Here is an 18,973-nt window from a genome sequence, read left to right on the forward strand (position 1 = left end):
AGACAAACAAAACACCCCCCCCCCAAACCCCAAGATCTTGGCAACTGGTCCCATCATTTCCTTGCAAATAGAGGGAGAAGAAATAGAAAGTGTCAGATTTTATATCCTTGGGCTCAAAGAGCACAGCAGACAGGGAAATGAAAAGACACTCCTTGGAAAGAAAGCTATGGCAAAGGTGGACAGCATCTCCAAAAGCAGAAACACCACATTGCTGACAAAGGTGTATATAGTCAAAGCTATGGTTTTTCCAGTAGCAAGTGGAGCTGTGAGAGTTGGACTGCAAGGAAAGCTGAGCATCCAGAATCGATGCTTTTGGTCTGTGGTTCTGGAGAAGACTCTTGAGTCTCTTGGACAACAAGGAGATCAAATCAATCAATGCTTAAAGAAATTAATCCGGGAGAAAAACTGCTCTCTCATCTCCTTTCCTCCACACATCAAAACCTCTTCCTAACTAACTGTTAATGGTCACCTCTTAAGGTTCTCATCCATTGTAAATTCCAATAATACTTAGCACACAGTGCCTGTCACATAGCAGGTACTTTGTAAATGTTTATTTGGCTGATGGACATGCAACCACTTTATGGGGTTCAGCCATACTTCACGATGCACTTCCCCTTTCCTGGAGAGAACAAAGACCAGAAAAGCAGTTCCTATAGTTGGTTCTGCCAAACACAGAAGGATGAAATCATCCTTAAGCCAAGCCAAGAAGCTATTATCTGCTCTGCTTTTGGTGGAGCTCCAGAAGATAGATGTCTGCTTAATTGAGGTCTTCCCCCATGACCATATTATTCCATTGTGCCAGACTTTGCATCTCTTTCCCAAGATTCCTCATCTGTTCCTCTTGTCCAAGTGTCTGCCATATACTCCAGTGACAAGATCACTTTAGATTCTGTGTTCATTGAGTTTTCCCTAAATGTTCTACTGATGCCTGCACTTTGCAGCACCAAATGAAACGGGAGAGCTCGGAAGGAATGAATAATCGTGGACCGGGTGGAAATTGCATTCATACATTTATTGCATGCTAAGCAAATCTCAAATAATCATCTGAGGGTTAGGGTTTATGTACTGTATCTGAAGCACTTAAGTCATACTTTCTCATGGGAAGCTTTGCTACATGAGGTACCTAACTTGCAACTTTGCAGGAGCCTACAAATGGGAATCTTCCCTGCTTCCTTATCTCATGCATCACTACTTTATCTATATCGCTCAAGCGGCCAGGATTCCAGGAAACGGCCACAATGTTCGGAGCCTCCCTTGCACACGGAGGGAAGATTAGCTGGGGGTGGGGTGGTGAGTCAACATTCTAAGATATAGTGGGCCCAGGCCAGTGGGAACAAGGCTCAAGGGGGTCCTTGGCCTGGATTCTCGCCCATGGCCAACTCCTCAGAGCTAACTCTTGACATTGCCCCCTACATTCTCCCCTCTTTCATCTTTGGATTTCTAATGAGTTCATTTTCTTAATACATGATACTACCCACTAATCCTACCCTTTCCATACATGCAAACTTCTACTTTTCATTTTCCTTTTGCATAAAGTGCCCCCTTCTAGAACCATAATTCAGTGGTGGGTCTTTTTTTTTTGGGGGGGGGAGCTCTCAAGTTTATTGGAAAGAAGGCAAAAGTAAATATTAAACAGCTCCTCTTGGTGTTTTGAAGTTCATCCCAACTGTGGGCTGGGTTGGACAAACTACCAAAGTCCAGGAGTTTCAACATTTCTTTGGTATCAGGGTCCACTTCAATGATTTCCTGATCCAAAGCAGAGACCGCAGGGACGTAGTTATCCCTCCTTTCTCTTTCTTCTTCCTGCAGTTTGATGGAGATACCTCTCACAGGGCCGCTCTGGATCCGCTTCATCAGATGAGTAACATATCCCGAGATCTTGTTGCGGAGCTTCTTGCTGGGGATGATGGCGATCTCCTCGCACACGCGCTTGTTGGTGTGGAAGTCATTGCCTAGGCGGGTGTAGTACTTCTCAATGATGACTCGCGCGGCCTTCTTCACGGTCTTGGTCCGAACTCGACCCATGTTGGCTCCGGAGGGTGAAGGGACCAGTGGTGGGTCTTATTCTACCAAATCTTAATTCAAAAAATGGGCTCATATTTGCTTTCTTGAATCAGGACCTCTGGATATCAACTGAGGCCATGGGTTTTATTGTTGGCTCCTTTCCTGGATTTTTCTCTCCTGTGAATCACTAGGCTTCCCTATTGCCATTTGTCTATTTTTCTTAGTGATTGTAGTTTTTTGCAGTCTGTTTTACCTTTCATCCTCCCTTCCCCCACGCCCCCAGTCTAAAGTACTTTTGGCAGAATGTGGTAGAACGTGATATAATCCCAGCTACTGAGGACAGTGGACCTTTCTCGTTTAGGTCTCTGAGCTATAGTGGGCTAGGGCTGATCCAACACCCACATTAAATTCAGCATGTATATGATGAATCTCTGAGAGGCAGGGAATGGTGTCACCAGACTACCTAAGGAAAGACAAACTGGTCTAGATTGAAAGCAGAGCAGGTCAAACTCCTCGGCTGATTACAGTGGGACCTTACTCTTGAGTCTCTCCTGTACTTCTAGTCTGGGTTGACCCAGTTTTTTTTTTTTTTTGGCAGTTGGGATTAAGTGACTTACCCAGGGTCACACAGCTTTTAAGTATCTGAGATTGAATTTGAACTCAGGTCCTCTTGACTTAGGGCCATTGCTGTATCTACTGTGCCACCTAGCTGCCCCATGACCAAATCTTAAAAAAAAGAAAAAGAAAAAGCCCTCTTGATTAGATTTGTAAGACTCCAGACAAATGTCTTTTACAAAATTTAAACAGCTGTTTTAAGTCTTGTTCCTTCTCTCTCCAAAAGTCTTGCCTTTTAAGTTGGGATCCAGAAGTCCCAAACCCATTCTCAGACACCATCTTTTTAATATAAATCGCTTGGCCATGGAAGAAATATAACCTGATATTCTAACACCCTATGTTTCAGAACAGCTGCTTGTCTGCATCAGCAGAACTAGTCTCCTCAACTCCAATTCATTATACCAATGAAATCTCAAATTCAGATTTAAAAAAGAAAAGTATATTTAGCAGGTGGTAATTCACAGGACAAGCTGTCAATCATCCACTGAACCAGAGGGTGGATTTAGTCTGCCAAACCATTCACTTCTACTCTTCCCATGAAGAGAGCCTTGCTAGAAGCTCCTTTCTCTTCTGAGGCAGGACTTCCTCTTTCCAAGCAGCTCCCTACCCTCTTTCTTTAGGGGACAAAGCTTGGCTTTCAAAGACCCACTTGGTGACTGGAAAAAAGGCAAAGTGAAAAGTTGCCACTGTATTTCCCCTTTGCAGCCTGCGATCTTTACCAGCCCACAGTTTCATCTCTGGTCCAGGGACTCTGAACCATGTTTGGGTCGTGAACCCCTTTGGCAGTCTGGTAAAGCTGATGGACCCCTTCTCGGAAAAAAAAATGTTTTTAATGCATGAAATAAAACACAAAGGAAACCAATAATAACGAAATACAGATATCAAAACAGCAATTAAAAAAATGCATGGAGCCCAGGATAACCCCTGGTCTTGGGATTATATAGATTCACAGTTTGCCAGGTTTTTAACAATTGAATACCAATCTCTTACTTTGCCCGACTTTTCTAACCTACCTCTAAGCCCCCATGTGAACCCAAATTTCACTTCTCTGTCTCTCTGTTTCTGTCTCTGACTCTGTCTTTGTATCTCTGTCTCTGTCTCTTTGTTTCTAAGTCCCTCTCTCCCTCCCACTTTTCCATGGTCCAGCTTTCATTGACTACTTACAATGGCATCTCTTTCCTCCTCCCTCTTGCTTGTCTCTTTGTGTCTCTTGTGCGCAACTTTGACTTCTGGCATCCACAAATCCCACCCTAAAGATCAAGACCGGAAGAACTCTGGATAGTCTGTTTGAAGTTCCCTTGGATTTAGGTAAAAAAAAAAAAAAGCTGTTCCCAGTGACAGACATTCTACCATCTTGATTTAAGGCTTGGTCTTTGAGAAAGAAATCTAGGCAGCAAACCCCAAGTTAATAGGCAGTTTTTAGCAAACAAAATGTACCTTCTTTTGGGCAGAGCACCCTCAGGTGAAGGAGGGAAGACAAGGGGGGAGACTACTCACAGGTTATGTTTGTCCCTCCTTCTCAAAGAGGACCATGACATCAGGGAATGACGAGGATTTGAGTGAGGGCTGTGCAAGGTTACCAATCTCACTTTCTCCTCCAGGGCCATCTGGGTCTAGTGGCCAGAGATATTCACATCAGGAGGACTGGAGATGGCCCAGGATGCCATGGGAGACCCTGGCCCTTTTGGGCTAAGGTCTTTCCAGGTTTTCTCACTTTTTGAGGTAAATGCAGTGAATAGGCCTCTTTAAGAAGTGAGCCCAGGAATGACTCCTTTAATTAAAAAAAAAAAAAAATCAAACTGGGAGGGGAGGCCCCTCAGGTTGCAATTCACTCCTGAGCTCCTAGATTGGACTATAGGTCCCTGCTCCCCTAGCACAGAGTGAATGCAAATAGTAAATAATAGCTGGTTCTCTTAGACAGCAACCCTGAGAGTCTTCCCCTCCCAGTTTGGTTTGGTTTTGAATTAAAGGGACCATGCCTTGACTCCTTTCTAAAAGAAGCCCAGGGTGTGTTCGGGGAGGACTGGGACCTCAGCTGTGAGGGCTGCTGTCCACCTTAGGTGTTCTGCTGATCCAGCTAACTCACCTGGGGCTGCAAGAAGCTGGAGCATGGGCAGCGGCCATGATGAGAGATGGCTCCCTCTAGGTTCAGCAGGAACTCTGATCTTATCCAAGACCAGAAAACCTTCAATAGCGTCTGGAAAAAATTCAAGGTCTCAGGCTTAATTGGAGTGAGAGTTGTAGAAGTTTATTGTTACGCTTCTGTAAGAAGCAGGCAAGAGTCCTTTAGGGGACCTTCGAGTGAGAGGGGTACAGGCTTTTGCTTTTAAAGAGTAGGGCTACCATTGTCAGGGCTGACCGGATGGAGGGAAGGGACCTCAGTGCATAAATAAAGGTTAGAGCTGACCTAGAGGAACTTGTGACTTTAGTGCATAGTTTAGATGAGATTTGGGCCAGAACGGAGGAGACCTGAAGAGATTAAGTAAGAACAAAGGAGTCACAAGTTGTTGCCCAGGCAGAGTTCGGATAGGGGCAAGGGGCAGAGTTTGACAATACAAATTGCAGTTACAATTGTACAAACTGGTTTTACAAATTGATTTAGACCCCAGGTACCCCATCAGCCACACCTCGGTAAACTGTTTTTGGCAGATTGGGCTAAACCAGGTTGAAGGTAACCAAGGGGTCTCAAACCCATTGGTGAGTTAGGGGGCCGTCTACTCCAGGCCGGTGAAGACTTCCCCAGATGGAATGGGGGATGAGAATTATGTTCCAATGGCCATGAAGGAGGCTTCAGCCAGTGCTGAGGAGCGCTTAGAGCTTGGATAGACATTGAAGATGCCAAGGTCATTCACTGCATCCTGGGCATCTTGATTCTGTCCTGCCACTGGACTGTGATGACTCTGGAGGAGAGAGGGAGGTTGAGGACTTCTCCCCTCCCCTCTTTCTCCTCTTTCCCTTCCCCCTCCTCTTCTCCCTTTCTCTTCTCCTCCTCATCCCCCTCCCCCTTTCTTTCCCTCTCCCCTTCCCCGTCTCCCCACTTGGGTGCTCTGCCCAAAAGAAGGTACATTTTGTTGGCTGGACTGCCTCATTAACTTGGGGTTTACTGGCTAGATTTCTTTCTTGAAGTCCAAGCCTTAAACCCAATTCACTCTGGAGCTCTTAGATTGGACAACAACAGGTCCCTGTACTCCTAGCACAGAGTGAATGCAAATAGTAAATATAGTAACTGGTTCTCTTTTAGCCAGCAGCCCTGAGGGTCTTCCTTCCCCAGTTTGATTTTTTTTAAATTAAAGGGGCCATTCCTGGACTCACTTCTTAAAGAGACCTATTCACTGAATGGGTGTTCCCTCACTCTAAGTGAGGGGGGCAGAACACCCTCAGGTGACGGAGGGGGAGGAGGGGGAGACTACTCACAAGTTGTGTCTGTCCTTCCTTCTCAAAGAGGACCATGACATCAGGAAATGAGTTGGATTCGAGTGAGTGAGGGCTGTGCAAGGTCACCAGGAAAGGCCTTAGCCCAAAAGGGCCAGGGTCTCCCATGGCATCCTGGGCCATCTCCAGTCATCTGGATGAATATCTGGTCCCAGGACCCAGATGGCCCTGGAGGAGAAAGTGAGGCTGGTGACCTTGCCCAACCCCCTCTCACTCAAAGTCAACTGCAAGTCATATCATCATTCTCTGATGTCATGGTCCTCTTCAAGAAGGAAGGATGAAAACAACCATCTTGGTCCACAGCCAAAGCTTTTGGCTGTACTCCCAAAGGTAGGTCACAAAAGCAAATGCAAAAGGAACAAAACAAACAAAATCCTAACAAATAAAGACCTGATGTTTACACAATTTGGTAATCCCCGAAGGGTTTAAGTTTCTAATTCTGAGTGGTCATTGCCAAAGAGATTTCAGGACCAGATTTCTATGGTAATTGGATGCATATTCTCAATGTGCTGCTTTATCCAAAGATTATAAGGATCAATTTCTATTTTGTTCAGTTACATATAAAGAATAAAATTGCATGTTGTCCCACACCTTCGTCCCTCTTAAAATTCCTCCTCTTTTTTGGTCTCATTTGAAATGCATCCTATCCCAGTGATTTCAAGCACTGATTTCCCCCCTCCATACTCTTATACTAAACACAGGCCATAAAGAAAGCTCTGGTTCTTATGAACAGTATTTTACAATTGCTCATTATTGTTATTCAGTTGTTTTTCAGTCTTTGTGACCCCATTTGGGGTTTTCTTGGCAGATGCTAGAGTGGTTTGCTGTCTCCTTCTCCAGCCCCTTTTTCAGATGAGGAAACTGAGGCAACCAGGGTTCAATGATTTGCCCAGGGTCACACATCTGGTAAGGATCATGATTCAAATTCAGGTCTGTCTGACTGAGCTCCTTGAATGGTATTATTCTCTGATTTGTTTTGGTTTTGCCTTTCTTTGTACCTCCAGTGGTGTTTGACATATTGTGAGCACTCATCAAAGCTTGTTGCCTGATGCCTGACTTTTTTAAGGCCAGCACTCTGCCTACTGTGCTGTGTCTCTCTTGTTTGTAGCTCTTGGCGAACCTGGGTAAATATTGTCCATATTTCATAGATGAGTAGCTTGAGGACTCAAAGGATTTAGATAACACACCCCAAAACCACACAACCACAAAATGACAAAGCAGAGACTTGATTCCACATCTTCCCACTCCTGGTTTTATATCTTTTCAAACAAATCATACGAGCAATTTTTGGCCACTGCCCTTGAGTGGCCCTTGACAAGGTTCATACTTGGTGTCTCACACAGTCAAAGAATCACAGAATTTCAGAATGACCACACTCTTCCTTAGGCATCTCATTCCACCTTGGGATAACTCTCACTGTCTGAATATTTTTCTTGACATCAAGCCCCCAATGTTCCTCTTTGTAACTTCATAACTCTACCCTATGGGACCGAACAGAAAAAGGCTAGCCCCTCCTCTACACAACAGTCCTTTGCATCCTCAAAGACAATCTTCATGTCTTCTTGTAATGTTAATAGAATATGGAGATCTTCCCTGTCCTTTAAAAGGCCTATGTGACCACATGTGTTCAGTCATGGATGTCTTATTGCTTTGAGCTCAGGTCCAGAAGTGATACACCCTGAGTCCCCAGAGCCCATTGGGGGGAGGAGCTTGCCTAAAGGGCAGCTTGCTTGAAGGAAAGCTTTCACACCTCTTAGTACTTAGTCAATTAGGTACCGAGCCATGTGGTTTGTGATGCATGCCTTCTGGCTCTGACCAATCCCCTATGTCCCATTCCCATAAATCTAAATGCCTTTCTATAACTCCCCCTTTTATCTATTCCCTCATTCTCCCCTCTAAAGGTCCCTTCCTTGTCCTCTCCCCCCTCTCTGTGCCTCCTACCATTTTATTTCTTCTGAACTTAGAAGACTTTTATACTTTTCTAAATATACATGTATTGTTCCCAATGAAAGTAGGTTACCAGAGCTACCAGCCCTCCTTCCCCATCTAATTCCTCTGTATCAATTCTTTCTCTTGCACCTTATTTGTATAAAATAATTATTCTTTCTAGCTATTCGTAAATAGTTTTAAAATTCATATCATACTCAGGCTTACCCCAATCTTTCTCATGAGCCACCCAATTATTAATAAGAATCTCAGACATACATTTTACATGTATAAAAGTAAACAGTCTGTCCTTATGAATCACTTATAATCAGTCTTTGGCATGTACCTTATATTTATCTTGGTTCCTGTATGTTGAATCTTCTATCAAGTTCAGGATTTTTTTCCCTTTTAACAAAATCTTGAAAGTCTGAAAGTTTATCAAATATCCATTTTTTTCCATTCTGGATAATACTTAACTTTGCAGGGTGTGATATTTTCTGCCAGAGCCCCAGTTCTTTTGCTATTTGATAGATTGTGTTCCAAGACTTCGGTCCTTTAATGTCTCTGCTACTAGGTCTTGAGTTATTCTAATTGTGGCACCATCATATTTAAATTGTTTTAATCTTGATGCTATTAATATTTTATTCTTGAGCTGGGGGTTTTGGAATTTGATTGTGATATTCCTATGAGTTTTCCTCATAGGATCTCTTTGAAGTGGCGATTGATGTATTTTTTTTCTATTTCTACTTTCTCCCCTTGTTCTAATGCTTCAGGACAATTTTCTTTAATTATTTCTTGTATTATTGTATCAAGATTCTTTTTTTGATCATAACTTTCAGTTAGTCCAATTATTTTTATATTTTCTCTTCTTGAGCTATTCTCCAAATCTGTTGTTTTTCTTATAGGATGTTTCACTTTCTGTTCTACTTTTTCATTATTATTATTTATTTATAAAACATTATATATAATATAAAAATATAATAATTTATATAATATAAATACATTATATTATGACATATAAAATATTATAAATATAAATAATTATTAATTATTTTTCATTATTCATATTTTGTTTAATTATTTCTTGACCCCATATAATTTCACTGGCTTCACTTTGCCCCATTCTAATTATCAATATATCATTTTCTTCTTTAAGATTCTGGATCTCCTTTTCTAATTGGTTGACTTTCTTTTCATAACTTTTTTTGTTTTTCTTGCATTATTCTTATTTATTAATTTTTCCCTTCATCTCTGTCATTTGATTTTTAAAGTCTTTTTTTAATATGTTCTATGAATTCTTTTTGGGTAGGTGACCATTTGATGTTACTCTTTGGGAGTTTCTTTACTTCAATATCCTCCTCTGAAGATGAACTCTGGTCATCTCTATTCCCATAAATAGCTTTCTGTGGTTGGATTCTTTCTCCTTTGCCTGTGCATTTTTTTGTGGGAATGGCTAATTTTTGTAATCACCTCTAACTATGTGTTATGGGAAATGGTACCTCTTGCCCCAGATCTCGGTTCTCCCTTCTAGCCTGGTATCAAAGCCAAACCTCCAGCCTCCTATAAGTGCCCACAGCCAGGGGCTTTCTGCCACACTGCTGACATGTTTTGGTTCCTTCTCGCCCCCACTGCTCTTCACAGCTGGGTCTGCCATTTCTTATCAGCAGAGGTTCTCACAATCTCCCTGGGCTCAAGACTCCCAACTCCCCCCACTATCTGAAGGTAAAAGTTCCTGTAGCTGAGGCTGATGCAACCTCTCAAACTAACTAACCTCAGAGCTTGCCCCTTATTAAAGGGGCTTGCTACTTGCTGTTAAAAGGGAACCTAACTTGGAGGTGTTTACCCTTCAAAGGGAGCAAACCTTGGCCTGGGACTTTCCTTCTGATCTTTCATAGGTGTAATTTCTGTAAGAATCCATCCAACCAACCGTATTTCTCTCTGATTAGGTTTTTCATATCATTATAACTATCCAAGGACTTGATCTAATTTGGTCACCAGGGCAACTGAAAACATTGGATTAGATTTTTTTGGGCTTAGTATATGTGTTTGGGTATGTATTGTGGGGGGATTCTCTTGATCTGGAGGAATAGGATCTTGGGAGAAGCTTACCCAGCAGGAGAGTTATCTTTGTGGGTCAAAGATGTGGCACCAAATTGAAAGCAAAGACATTTATTAGCACATCAAGGAAGATTACTCTTGCTAATAAGTTTTAACTACTTAGGGTTTAAAATCTTTTCTGAACTGCTTAGAGTATATAGCCAATCAGAAACATTCTGTGGCCCTTAATCTAGACACATAAAACATTTCACAGGAGAAGGAGAGATAGAGAAGGAGGGATCATTCAAAAGGGAAGTATTTGGAATGCAACTGGCAGGATTAATTATCGGAATAAGAAAACATCCTCTGTTCAAGGGCAGGAGGCAAAGGGAGATGACCAAGTAATTTCACAATTTTTAAATAAATTGAAGTAAATAAAACTTCAGGGTTGAGATAACCATTTAGACAAGATTACAGATATCTCTTATCTAAGGATCACAAATATTTATTACTACAGTGAAGGAGACTATATGCTTTGCCTGATCCTTATATACTTTCTTATGTCTTATTTCTTCTTCAGTAGAGGATGGGGACTTTCTACTGTTGGATCTCCAGGTGGTTGGGCAATTAATCCATCAAAATGTCATGAAATAATTATGGTTCCTATTTTTTCTCATGACATTATTAACAGTAAGAAAAAATCGGAAGGATGTTAGAAAAAATTCAGAGCAAAAGGATATCTATATAATTTAGGATTTCTTAGTATTACTCTGAGAATGGTAATTATTTGTATTAAGACTAACTATGCAGGGATTATTTCTAGAGACAGTGATGAAAAGAAATGCAGAAAAATCACTTGTGGCTTTTCTAGCTGTAATGGGAATGCAAATTTAAAGATCTTCCTGCCCTTAGGCCCTTTGATAGGCTTAAGAGACTCTGAGAATCTTCCTTGATTTGAAAATATACTCTGCCTCCTAATAGGCTGAATGTGGTCACATGGAGCCTGTGGCAGGAGGCTTGGTTTTCAGGAATGCCCACACCTTGATGCTGTGTGATTGGGCAGTGGGTTAAGAGGGTGATTACATTTTCTGACCCAGGAGAAGGCTATATAATCCCTGATGTGAGGCTTTGCTTTGGGACTCACTTTGAGAAGTGTTCTGTGATTTGATCAGATGAGACTCTGGGAAGCCGTTGTTGAGAGCCCCCTGGCTTTGAAAAACCCAGATGTTGATTTGGTATGGATGGAATGGTTGCACAGTTTGGAAACCGGTCTACTTGATCTGTTTCTCTGTCTTGATGATTCTGTCTGTATACTCTGAAGTTCAGGGTGCTGACCTTTTCCCCCTGAACTAGGTAAACGATACATGTTTGACTGATTAAAGTAAGCTTGTTAACCCATTTTGAGTTGTTTTCCTTTAGCAAAGCAGATCTAAGAACCTGTGTTGGCAGCCACCCTGGGGACGCTGGGGTGCTTGCTGCTATACTAGCACGAATAGATACCAAGTGAAGTGCATTCATTATTTCCTTGCATTTCCATTCTTTTTAGTCAGCTCAGCAATATTTGCTACGAACAGTTGATCAGTTTCTGGAAGGTGAGAATATTTTTGGGATCTGGTTTAGTAGATTATTATAATTACCTCACAGATTTGTGGATAGAGCTACAATTGGGATTTGTACCAAATGATGCTTTGAAAAAAGAGATCAGATATTGAATGAACAAAGACAATGAACAGAGACAAAATGAACAATGAACAAAGACAAACATTACAGTAGGAAAAAAATAAGATTAATGAACTGAATATGCAATTAGAAATTGTGTTGTGCCCAAACTCAAATCACCCATCTCCTGATTTGAAGCCCACTATTAAGCCCCTTTATATATTTGTCTTTGCCTCTATCCTATACCCTGTAATAGCTTGAAATAGCTTAAGGCATAGTCCTGGGTATTGCCCAAGGCATAGTCCAGGGGTTTATGGTACAAGTTTATCTTAAGAAGAGACCACCCTGTTCTGTTCTGCTGACCAAGCAGAGTCCCCACTGTACCCAGAACATGACCCTAGCCTGTCCCCATCACCCAACACCCTCCACCCTGTTCTGGGAGGGACCCCCTTATTCCAGGAAAAGTTGTACCCTTGTACCTTTGCACAAATTAGCCCTGAGCTATAGATCTAACTAATGGTAATTCTTGGCTTCTGTGTGTCATTGCTTATGCTAGCTCCCCTCCCCAATTGTGGTTTTTGTGGTTTTAGACTTTATAAGCACTGTATGTACCCCAATTTGGGACTTCCTGATTTGAGTTTATACACCAGGTAGTTTCATGCTTGATCAATATATCCACACCTAAATTTACCTTGAACCCAGGTCTCGGCTCACTCTTACTCTCTGCACAGCAAAACTAGAAAATTAGCAAATAAACTCCAAATAAACATGAAAAAAGAACTTTCAACAATTAGAGGAAAAGGGAGCAAATTGAAAAGCAGAAAGACCACAAAGGTGATAAACCAAACTAAAAGCTGATTCTTTGAAAAGAAAATTGAATTAAATGGATAAATTGAATTGAAAGTTGTTAAACCTCTAGCTAACTTGATTAAAAGGAAGGAAAAACCAAGTTAATAAAACACAAAGCAAACAAGGTGAAAATCACAGCAGATGAGAAGTAAAAAGAATAACCAGAAGCTACTTTAGACAGTTCTATACTAACAAAACTGAGAATTAAAACAATAGAGAATCAGGTACAAAGAGATATTACTAGAATGTTAGAGATCTTACCCCAATTTTAGAAAAGGAAATTAAAATTGTCAAAGGGGTGAAAATCACAATAATCTGGGTCCAGTGGGTTTACCAGGGAATTATATCAGACAATTCTATCAGAACAATTATTACCTACATTACACAAATTATTCTCAAAAATTGAACAAGAAAACCCTGTCTCAAATCCTTTTAAGAGACAAATATAGTGCTAAAGATAAATGGGGCCCTCTCCTCTCTACCACCCCAGATTCTGTCTATCAGCTCCCTACTCATCAAGACTTAACCATGCATTAGCATTATGGGGCTTTTTGGAGGAGGAAGCTTTCTGCTCTTTCTATTCCAAGGATGTCATCAGAGGCACAATTGACACTGTAAGAAGTATGATGACTCTAAAGTCAGAAGGCCTGGGTTCAGATCTCACCTCTGCTACTTATTTTGTGTGACACAATTAATCTTATTAAAAAGGAAGACATTCAAAACCTCCTGATTCTAGAAATAGAAGCAGAAAAAAGCCTTTGATGAGAGTGTAATGCTCATTTGTGTTAAAAAAAACCATACATAGTCTAAGAAGAACTTTTTAATATGATTTTTAAAAAAGTATACTTAAAATCAAAAGCAAATATTGCTTGTAATAGGGAAGCATTGGAAACTTTTTTGAATAAAGGAGTAAAGCATGAATGTTCCCTTCCCACTCTATTATTTGACATAATTTTACAAATGTTAACAATAGAAATAAGACAAGAAAAATAAATTAAAGGCATAAAGATAGGCAAAAGGAGACAAAACAATCTTATTTGCTGACAGCATGATGATTTGCTTAGACAACCCTAGAAAATAAGCAAAGAAACTAATTGAGACAGTTAATAACTTCAGCAGGATAACCCCCTCTCCCCCTCCCCCCACAACACACAAATCCACACCATTTATATATTTTGGTAATAAAATCTAAAAGTAAATAATAGAAAGGAAAACCTCATTTAAAGTAGTGACACAATTCATAAAATATTTGGGAATCAATTTACCCAAGACCTATATGTTTATAGTTACAAAATGATCTCAATGAAATAAAGAATAACATGAATAATTGGAGGGATATTAAGTGCTCATGGATGTGCCATGCCAACTTGGTAAAATGATACTACCTGAACTAATTTACAAATTCAGTGATATATCAAACTGTTAAATTAATACTTTATAGAGTTAGTAAAAAAATAATAAAATTTGCTTTGAGGAATAGAAGATCTCGAAACTCAAGGGAAATGATCAAAAAGTAGCTACAAAGCACGATGGTATTACTAGATCTCAAACTAGATTATAAATTATTTAATGTTAGTTAAAAAATTGAAATATGTCAGTGGTATGGGCTAGATAAGGAAGAATGAAAAATAGTTGAACTAAATAACCCAGTATTTGATAAACCTGAGTTCACAAATTACTCAGGGAAGGATTCTCTATTTGACAAGAATTGTTGGGAAAAGGGGCGGCCAGGTTGCTCAGCGAGTAAGAGCACAGGCTCCCGAGTCCATGATGACCTGGGGATAGAATCCGGGCTCTGACACTTAGCACCACACCCAGAAATAACTGGCTGCGTAACCTTGAGCAAGTTACTTAACCCGGATTGCTCATTAAAAAAAAAAAAAGAATTGTTGGGAAATGTAGAGAACTTTCAGGAGTCCCCAGTTCCGATAATGAAATGTTTCCCTCCCCTATATTATTACCTGCAAGGTTACAGGGCAGATAAGCAAGAGGGCATGTAATCTTTTTTGTTTTTTGCCTCTGGATATGGTCCTATGATATTATCCTAACAAATAACTAACCTTAAGCAAGGGTAGATAGTAAAGATTAAGAGATTAAGGGAGGGTCCTTGTACATTGTCTCCATTCTTTTGGGGTGTCTACATTCTTTTGGGTCACGTAGACCTTCTGTTGGGGGGGGCATATAAACTCTGCAAACCCCTTGCATCTTTGGCTCTGCATGAAATGGTCCTGTAATAAACAGACTATTGATTACACCCCTGTCTCATTATTCTCACCTCTCGCTAGCTGACCAAGTGCGCTGGCCAAAGTAAGTGGCACCCACAACGAGGGGCATCAGGACTGCTGTTGAGTCTCTAATGATGGACCCCCAGGATTTGCTGGCAGGAAGCAGGCCCATGTGAAATCCAAGGGACAATGGATTTCTTTCAATGTAAGGGGAAGGCTCTAGAAGGGGGTTTGTCCTCATGCTCAATTTTCATAATCAGAGGTAGTATGGGAGGAAGCTTAGTGAAGGGCTTAAAAGATGAAGGAAAAGATCTGAAAATATTATAACTTATAGTGTGTAAGAAAGGGATTTCAGTTAAGAAACAGATTCTGAGAAACATTTTTTAAATGGTCTATTAGGCAGCTCCATGGTTCCCTAGTAGCTCCCAGATGAGAGGACCTGATGTGGAAGCAGTGGGAGAGGCTTTCGTTAATTACTTTAAGGTGAATGGACAGGAGAGTGACTCTGGTTCCATACTTGCAATTTATAATGCCATTAAAGTATGCCTAGCAGACAAAACAGGTCTTAAAGAAATACTGAGTGGATCCGGGCTCCAGCCACCGCACTCTCTATGCCCTCCAACTCTGTCCCTAGAGCCAGGCTCCTCTTTTTAGGATTCCCACCCGTTCCCAAGTTCCCACTCTTGGGCCGTGCCAGCCCTGCTCCCCGGCTCTCTATGGATAATTTCCAAAAGGTGGAGAAGATCGGAGAGGGCCCTTATGGGGTGGTGTGTAAGGCAAAGAATAAGGAGACTGGTGAAGTGGTAGCTCTCAAGACAATCTGTATGGACACTGAGACAGAGGGCATCCCCAGTACTGCCATTTGAGAGATCTCTCTACTCAAGGAACTTAATCACCCCAACATTGTCAAGCTGCTGGATGTTATCCATGCAGAAAACAAACTCTACCTGGTTTTCAAATTTCTGCATCAGGATCTCAAGAAGTTCATGGATGCATCTGCACTCACAGGCATCCCTTTGCCCCTCATTAAGAGCTACCTGTTTATGAGGTAGCTTGGCCAGGAGTGACCTCTATGCCTGATTATAAACCCAGTTTCCCCAAGTGGGCACGACAAGATTTCAGTAAGGTGGTACCTCAACTAGATGAACATGGACGGAGCTTGCTGTCGCAAATGCTGCACTATGACCCTAACAATTGTGTTTCAGCCAAGGCAGCTCTAACTCATCCCTTCTTCCTGGATGTTACTAAGCCTGTACCCCACTTGCAACTTTGAGTCATGCTGTGCCCCTAACCCCCCCCCCCCCCATCCTATCCTCACCTTCTAGGGTAGACCAGCCCTGGCCTGGCTTCAGGGCTGTTTGAACTTAGATAGGGGTCAGGGAGAGCCAATTTGGCTGCCCAAACTCTCAACTTACCTTCTCACCTTTCCCCACTCTACCTATTTTTGGGATAGCTGGGGATTGGGAGGGGTAGGAAATGAAAGGGAGATTCAGTATTCAATGCACTTAAGCCAACATCTGCCTTCCACTGCCCCCTTCTAGGGCATGAGCAGTGAGACAGACCCTGAGGCCTCAGCTCCTGATCTATGCTGAAGGGGATGGACAAAAGACAGGACCTCAGGGTTCCCCGCTGTCTGACAAACCACCCCCTACCTAGGACTTCTGTCTGGTGATGATTGTCTCCTGAGTTTGGGAGTGACACAGGATTTTCAGCATACCCTTCCCATCCTCCTGCTGCTACTGTTTATATAGGACCTACTATAAGAAGAGGGCTAGGTGGGAAGCTTTGAAAGAACATTCCACAAAGGCCCCTTTTAAATAATCGTGTATTTTTGGTTTTTTTGGTGTGTGTATGTGTGCGCTTTTCCTTGTGAATTTTTTAAAAAGAAAATTAGATAAAACCAGATTTTGTACCCCCAGAATGCTCATCTTCCCTCACAGGCTGGAGGAATAAAAACCCAGTCCCAGTAAGTAAGTGCTGCCACAGAACTGATTAGCCCCAGCTCCCTTGTCTGCCCCCCCTCTGTCCATTTGGCAGAAACTGAACTTGGGATGAAGGGAGAAGAGAGGGAGAGTTGTTCTTCATTCTGATCTGTGACTACTGCACTGCTGCCTTAGAAGGGTGGGAGGTGTTTGATTTTTCCATCCTTTTTGGGATTGGCCTCTAGTTTCTTTCAGTTAACTATTGAGCATTTCTGCCTCCTGTTCTCCAATGAAGGAAACTCAAAAATGGGGCCAGGGGTTAGGGTTAAAAGTCATTTCGAGAATGCCTGACACTTTTCAAAGGGAAGGTTGTGACTGTTGTGAGATAAACAGATCACCGGTTCTGGCGAGAGGACGCTGGATTTCTAGATCCCAGTAACTGCTGTAGGCATTAATGAAGAGATGGAGATTGCTTGGGTTTGTCACTGATGATATGATGATGGCAGGTGTGCTGCATTTCTTCCTTCCCAAATAGATGAGACCCCATCATATCAGGAAGAGCTTGGGTCCACTCAGAGTTCTTGGTTGCTGCCCAGTTCATCCACCCTTCAGTGCAAAGGTTCACATTGATGAGGTCAAGTCCTTCCATTTATGGGTGGTTCAGAGCAAACTGAGTTTAAGATGTAGGCACCGGCTCCGATTCCCATTCCAGTCATGCTTTTCAGTCCAAACTGGTGGAGAATTCCAGGAATCATTTTAGCCAGTTGATCCATGGAAGGATACATGTGCCCCACAGGAAAGGATGCAGCTCTCTCCCGCTGCCCAGGAATACCCACATGGCAGGCGGCAAAATGCCGGGTGATCTCCTGCGTGTCCTCCGAATTGCAGAGAGGGTTGTAGCAGGTTTTGTGGTTCATGCCAATGTCACGGTATGTGAGGATGACAGGACGGTTCCCTTTTGGGGTTCCACAAACGGTGACATGGACTGAGCCATGTAAAGTCTCAATGTCCTGCTCCTGAATGTCAAGCTCTTGCAGGAGGCCAGTGATGGTCTCTTCTCTTTCCACCAGAGGCTTGACCTCTGCGAGGTCCACATCCTGGAGGTCCTTCAACATGGTCCCAATCTGTTACCTGGGGGAAGAAGCTTAGGAGATGAGGAATGCAGGTCCAAGGGAAAACACTCAACTGCACCCTGGTCTCGTCCAGCTCTCCAGCTCGGGAACTCAGAGCCCGACTGTGTGGATGAGCAGAGTAAAGGTGTGTGCAGGCAGCGAGGTTTATTTATTGGGACTGAAGGTCTTTAAGAAGAAGCTGAATGACCTCTTGTGAGTAATACAGTAAAGGGGATTCTTATACATGTTCAGTTTGGACTAGGTGCCTGTGAGCTCCTGGGGGAACTTCTACAACACAACAGAGGACTTTCTCATTGAGAGATGATGGGGAATCAAAGATATGAGGCCAAGCTCAGAGTCAGGAAGAGCTAGGTTCACGTCTTGCCTCTGAAACATAGAGTGACCCTTGATATCTCAGTGACCCAGGCAGGTTCCTACAAACCTCAGAGGAGGCAGAGATCTGCACTGGTGAAGAGAGTCACCTCACTTGGGATTCCCTATGCCGAGGAAAGCACAAGTCTGGTTCAATAGATGAAGAGATAAAAACAAACAAAAAAAATATAAACAGTAAGAAACCCAGGCTTGGAAGTGAGACCGAGGGGGATAAATTGTTGGGATATTTAATGCCTGAAGTAGGGAATTATATAACAAATCTTTTAGACAAATTTAGAACTCTTCTTTCTATATATCTTATCACATATGCTTATTTTAAAGTGAATGTCAGAGGGGCTCACATAAAAGCAACTTGAAAAATATTGTAAAATTAATTGGGATATTTCTCCTCTTTCAAGCATGTGTGTGTGTGTGTGTGTGTGATGGATAACTTTCTGGCAGAAAGCTCTGCACATTACATAAATAATGCAATGCACAATTTCCTTTTATATGTATAGATTTATGGATATTTCAGAATAAGAAGATCTTCTGTTGTGTGGGCTGTGACTGTGTAAGCATCTGGAGATGGAATGTTGTTTGCCATAACAACGGGCATGGCTTTCTTTTATTACACTTGAAAATGCACCCAGTCCTCTAAAAATGACAATCATGCTAGATAAACGCGAGTCAAGCCTGTCGAACAATAATTTCTGCATTGCAACAGGAGTAGGCTCTGAAGCATCAGAATTGCTTAGAAGCGACCTCTTGCTCTTCTCTCAAAAGAAAGCTGGAGCAGGGCTGCGAGAATCTGATCCACTTC

The 18,973-nt window shown here is 42.0% G+C and overlaps 2 pseudogenes; both read right to left on the minus strand.

Moving 5' to 3' along the window:
- Nucleotides 1–1,599: 1,599 nt before the first annotated feature.
- LOC138169375 (small ribosomal subunit protein eS17-like) lies at nucleotides 1,600–2,076 on the minus strand (annotated as a pseudogene).
- Nucleotides 2,077–15,312: 13,236 nt separating this feature from the next.
- Nucleotides 15,313–17,808, minus strand: LOC138168983 (protein NDRG1 pseudogene; annotated as a pseudogene).
- Between the last annotated feature and the right edge of the window lie 1,165 nt (nucleotides 17,809–18,973).

The sequence above is a fragment of the Petaurus breviceps genome, unplaced genomic scaffold (genome assembly GCF_028583685.1).
Source record: "Petaurus breviceps papuanus isolate PSGF00001 unplaced genomic scaffold, PetGlider_PUasm1.0 126, whole genome shotgun sequence".
Taxonomy (NCBI): domain Eukaryota; kingdom Metazoa; phylum Chordata; class Mammalia; order Diprotodontia; family Petauridae; genus Petaurus; species Petaurus breviceps.